General features: G+C 37.5%; 1 protein-coding gene across 2 annotated transcripts in view; it reads left to right on the top strand.

Moving 5' to 3' along the window:
* Nucleotides 1-709: 709 nt before the first annotated feature.
* Macc1 (MET transcriptional regulator MACC1) overlaps nucleotides 710-6,059 on the top strand; it is a 78,194-nt gene continuing 72,844 nt past the window's right edge. For both annotated transcript variants that reach the window (XM_010641091.2, XM_010641090.2), the window contains exon 1: nucleotides 710-837. The gene's annotated coding sequence lies outside the window, so the exon portion shown is untranslated. The remainder of the gene's footprint in view (nucleotides 838-6,059) is intronic.

The raw sequence follows: 6,059 nt of genomic DNA, 5'->3' as shown, positions 1-6,059 counted from the left end.
AAAGTATTGTGTCTGTCATTTTCTAAGATTTACATTTTTTTCTCCTCGATTTTCTCTTTCTTGAATTCCAAGAACTGAAAATAATGGTGGGACTTGCAGAAGGAAAACATGGAACCTAGAAATGGAAAGGCAACTAGAAGAACGTTTCAAGAAAGGTTCATTCTTATTCATATTTAAAAAAGCAATTTTGAAAGTGCGGGTTTAATTTGAGAGCATTTTGGAAGAAGGTCAAAAGGTCCCCACGACATCCTTAGTATCTCTGAGTGATGATCACAGTGCTGAACTAGGAGGAACTGAGATTGTCAGGCCTCAGCAGTCTTCAGTCACCTGCTTTCCAAGGCTTGAGACACCCTCACCTCTGAATGAGTCATCAAAAGGGAATCTGGCTGGGCAGGTTCCAAGGCGGCAGCGGATTTGATTGCATGAAGATTTTTCTGTTCTTGCCAACACTAATGGAGTCTTCCTATTTGTTGGCAAACATCAAACCACTTTAATTTCCTTTTGTGGAAATGGAACCATATGCACTGTTTGTGATTTTTTTTCTTATTACTTTTCCAACTATTTCCTCTTGCTCCCTAGAGTGAAACTGTAGCCATTGCCCTGATCGCTTGGTTTCGGGTGAGGAGCCTGAATTGTGGGTACTGTAGTTCTCCTGCCTTCCGGGCTTTCTGGTTGGGCAGCATTGGTGTCACATTGGTAATCTCAGGTGGCTCCGGAAGCAGGTGCTCGCCAGACAGAGCAAGGCGCATTAGAAGAGAGTGCCTGGCTTGAGTAGAGTGGCTTCCATTCACTAAAACAATGCCTGAACTGAAGAAGCTGGGGCTCCCTTCCACACATGTAAGTGCTGCTTTTCAAAGACTAATATTCCCTTCCCTGGTGAAATGCACTACACCCTGGGAAGGTGTAGTTTCCAGGAAAACTGAACAAGGAACTTCCTCCTTCCCAAGCCCTGTTTAGAAAAAAGGGAAACTGGTATTCTGTGGGGTTGTGAGACGTGGTTAGAACAGTACCTGGCAACATGGTTTAGAGTAAAGTAGTTTATTTAAGAAGGAGGAGCACTTGCAACATTAAGAGTCAAATCAAAGAAAAGGACCATTTGGACTTGCTTCAAATAGGTAGATGGTTGAACCCTTCTGAAAATTTAAAGTATTACAAAACACATGCAGATGCGTTGAAAAGATTGAGCTTTGAAGTCAATAAAGAGGGGTTGGCCCCACTGCTTATTACTGTATATGTAACCTGTAGCAAAATGTTTCACCTTGTACAGCCTCAGTTTCCTCATCTGTAAAAATATTAAAAGCTGCCTCACTGATTTAATAGAGTTACACGAGCAGACTGCATTTTATTAAACAGATGGTTAGTGACTGATGGATGGTTGACTCCATTTTAATTATGTTTCAGTCATGCTTCAAAAACAGATCAGTGAGTCAAATACTGTATGATTCTACTTGAATGAAGCATCTGTATTACTCCAAATTTTACAGAAACAGAAAGCAGGTTGCTAGGCAGAGAGGAGAAGTTTTTTTAGGGTTGCCGGTGGTGTAGAGTTTTAGTTTTGCAAGATGAAAACATTCCAGAGATTGTTGCTAACAATTAAATCTACCCAACATTGTTGGACGTCACACGTAGGAGTGGAAGTGGTGATAATGGTGACACTGTGTTATATATGAGAACGTGTAGCAAAAATTCTAATGCCTCTCATTTATTAAAGTCCCTGCTTCCTTAGAAAACAACTGTGTCTATATTCATTGGGTCTAAGTTCAGACTGATAGTGAATCGCTTATATTAGTGCCTTGTTTTAATGTGACAATAGTTTTTAGATGATGATAGATACATTTCATATATTTTTTTAAAAGTTATCTTGAATTTAGTGGTGATCCTTTCATGTCCTCCTTTATGCACTTACATAATTATATTTAACTCACAAGAGAGATTTTTAAAAATGCTTTTTTGGTAATGCATAGAATCTAGGAATTATGCACTCACAATTATTAGTTACAATTTTCTTGAAAGGTTTAGTTAAAACTCATTTCTAAAACTAAAGGCAAATATATTGTCTATGCCAGTTTTCTCAGCTCATCTCTGACTAATTTATAAAAGGATTACTTTTCTCTGTGCTTTAGAGATAATGAAGACTGTTAAAATAGCCCGTTAAAAGCCATCTAATGTTAAAAAGCGTTAATGAGATTGGAGGACAGAAAACAATTTAAAATATACTGATTTTAAAGCTGAGGACATGAGCTTATCCTTTTTAGTTTAGTAAATGTTTAGTAAATCCTTTTTCAAGTGGCCACACGTAGGTCCAGCTGTCTATAAAGACCAAGCACTCTGCACTGTATTTTGTGATGACTGAGGGTGATAGCGACCTGTGTTGGCGATGCGCGTGCAGAGCCTTGTGTGGAAGTATGATCTTCTCAGGAGCTATGCCGGCAGGTGCAGGGCAGAATCAGATGGAAAACAAAGGCGGGGGAAGCAGCAGAAGTAACACCAAACATTAGTGTACACTTCCTAACAAGGCAGTTTTGTTTTGCTTGAATGCCATATATGGTGTGGTTTCTCTAGGAAATCTCATTTGTCTGTTTGACCAGGATTGCTAGCAGTTGTACAGTGTTCTCCCACTGGGCTGGGCCTGGAGGTTAAAAGAATGACTGAGACACAGCCCTCCTCGAGGGGATCCTTATCTACTCCTGGAAATGTGTGTTCAGACATAGAGGGAAGAAGTGCTAATCCTTCGGTCACTCAAGCTGTTCATAGAGTCCTCCTCTTAACTCTCACTCCATAGAAAGTGTGATACTCGGTATCGGGGTCTTTAAGAGAAGCCTCCATAAATCTGTCCTTGAAACAATGTCAAAGGAGAACAGAAAAAATAAACTTGAAAAGCACAGTGGAACGATTTCCCCAAACAAGGAGGAGGTGCTGGCCCAGGATGCCAGATGAAGGGCATGCTGAGTAGCCTGAATGTCTCCAGGACACTGTGGGGAGTGGGTGGATTGGCCAGGACTGAAGGAAGGGCAGACTGGAGATCAGCAGAAAAGGGTGAAGAGAATGTCTCACAAACATTTTCTACATTTTGCATACATGAAGTGATTTTAGTCAACAGATAGACTCAAGAATCAGTAACATTGAAACGACAACCAAATAATTATATTTTTCAATGTACATTCAACTCTTCAAGGCCAAATTTTGTTGTTGTGACTTGAAAATTCTTCTAATACTTGTTTAAGCCTCTATATAACAAAAGAGTAAATAACAGATGCTAGCAGGCTAAAGTATTTAACTTAGGAACTCTTAAAATGACATTTATTTTTATAGGCGTTGCCTGTTTATTTCAAGAAAGAAGTATTTTCATTTATGATGACAGAAATTAATCTTTGAAATACTTATCTAATCTAAAATGAGTGTTGACTTACAGAGAAAATTATTAAGTAAAAAGGAGTTTGGACAGTAAGTGATAATGAAAAAATCATGACAAGTTCTCTAAATGCCTGAGTTTAGGAAATAATGAAATAGGAAGAATGTCAAGGAAGAAAATTAGAAAGTGAAATTCAACAAACTGTCATTGTGTAGTAGATAGCTAGAAGGAAGAACACTGTGTATTTTGTGAAGGATTTCTCAGGGATTTGGGGTGATGATATTAGAATGAGATTAATTGTGGAATCTTCAGAAGGATTTGGACTCTAGCTTCTAGATAGCAGAAGGTTTGAAAGTGTCCTACTCCAGGGACTGATATGGTAAAAGTCTTGTCTCTGCTAGTAGATGCATACCATGAACAGCATGCATGGACCTTGGAGCACAGGAAACGTGAAAGCAAGGACAGCACTTTGGAAACATGCTTTAATAATGTGACCATGAATAACTGAGGCATGATAGGAACTAAAAGGAAAAAAGAAAGAGGAATGGCATCATTAAGTAAAAAGAAGATGGAGAGATAATAAGGATAGTGACAAGCAAGGTGGTCTTGAGGTTTTAAGGTTGGTAGGGTGAGAGACTGATGGTAACATTGAAGCAAAAGAAGGGGAGATAGTTCTGGCGTTGGGCGGGATTGCTTTGTACCTTGAGAATTTTGCACAAGGATAAGAAGAGACCTTTCAGAGAAAGGGTAACTGCATTATTCACCCCCTGGGACAGGAATACTGACTTGCCACCAGGGTTGGCCAGACGCATGGAGGACACAGGGAGCACACCCCAAAGAAGAAGGAAGCCTGCCACTGCTCTTCTTTCTGACCCGCTCAGGGCTCTCGCGCAGGACAAATGCTTCCCAGGCATTAGAAGGCTAAGGAAAGGCCTGCTGATCTCTCCTCCCAATGTTTTACTATCTCTTGAGGATTCTCTTTTGGTTACTGTGGTCACTACTCTGCCCAGAGGTATAAGGTTTCTATCCAGGGACCTTCTTTGTAATACAGGAGAACGTTCTCACCTGTGGTCCAGAGACTCACCCCAGGTTTTATGTCCAGATATGGTAGAGTTGCTTTCTATTTCTAATGGGACAAACATATTTTACATTTTCAAAAACATGCAATACATATAGATATTTATAGTTAGATGGCTATCACAGATGTGTACATCTAAGACTCAGCTTAAGACCTAAAACACTAATGGTAAAAAATACAGGATCCTTCTCAGTCTTATTTCTCTTTTGGATCTCAGAGAATACCCCTGACCTGTGTATAGATAAGACACAGAATATATTTTTATTCTTTAATTTTTAAAAATGTTTTCATTCTTTCTACTGTCTTGTGGATATGTTAATAAACAAAATCGATATTTAGAATGTTTAAATATTTCATATAAAGAATAAAATAGGCATCTGCAATTTGCCCTTATTTCTCAATGTTATGATTTTGAGATCAATTTATGGTAATTCTTTTAAAACAATCCATTGATTTTCCTAGCTGTATAGCATTTTGTTAAAAGTAGCACTATAAGATATTATATTCATCTTTGTGTACCAATTTAGGAATTACTTTAGTGACTATTTCTAGGAACATATTTGCTAAACCATACACATATTTATATTCAAATTTGTGAGATATTGAGAAATTGCTTTAAAATATTTATACCATATTATATGCTCAGCCAAAACAAGAGTTCCTATTTTGACTTATTATTGACAAATTTGTTTATCTCAGATGCTGTAATCAAATGATTTTTTGAGGTATAATGAAAAGCCATGTGCTTATGGCATCTGGGACCCCCATATATTGTTTGGAACATTCCAAACTCTAAAATATAGCAAAAATTTTTATTTTTAATAAGCTTCTCTGTTTCTCAACTAAGGTGCTAGAGATTGACTAGCTTTTCCATTTAACAGACATGCATTTCTCTATTAATTATATTGATAGATAATATTATTATTAATAATTAAATGATAATAATGATATTCAAAATAGCTGGTAACAAGCTACATTGTATGGACTGTCCTAAGCACTTTAATCACATTATCTAATCACATTGTCTAATTTATTTAACTTTGAGGGGCAGATAACCATATCATACCTCTCAAAGATGAAGAAATTTGGCTCATAAAAATTGTTTTTTCAATAATAAGAATGGATTTTGTGTGTGTGTGTGTGTGTGTGTGTGTGTGTGTGTTTTGTTTGTTTGTTTGAATCGAGGTTTTACTAGGCAGCTTAGGCTGGCTGGCTTCAAACTCTTTATGTAGTCCAGGATAGCCCATTGAGCTTGTGATTCTCCTGCCTTAGCATACTAAGTGCTGAAATTACGACAGACATCACCATGCCCAGATGAGATTGTAGCTTTTGTAACTAGTAAATGTCTTCTAACTAGCACAAGAAAGAATAGATAGGAAGAAAATAGACATTCAAATATTATGGTTCTTAAAAACAAAAAAAAGCTTGTAGAATTTGATCGATATTTATTTATTTTCTTTTATTGAGTTTATTGGTACGTTTTAGGTATGCAGTACAATTACATTCATTGTTGGGATCTTGTACCTTTACAGGACAGGTCTTGTTTCTCATTTTTTCCCCTTGTCCCTGCCCTCCCTTTAAATGACATTAGAAGGGCACACTCAAATCATGAGAAGAGTCAAATAATTG

The sequence above is a fragment of the Fukomys damarensis genome, unplaced genomic scaffold (genome assembly GCF_012274545.1).
Source record: "Fukomys damarensis isolate Sample0158 unplaced genomic scaffold, DMR_v1.0_HiC HiC_scaffold_4, whole genome shotgun sequence".
NCBI classification, from domain to species: domain Eukaryota; kingdom Metazoa; phylum Chordata; class Mammalia; order Rodentia; family Bathyergidae; genus Fukomys; species Fukomys damarensis.
Note: the sequence above shows the minus strand (reverse complement) of the source record. Positions and strands in the feature narration are given on the sequence as shown.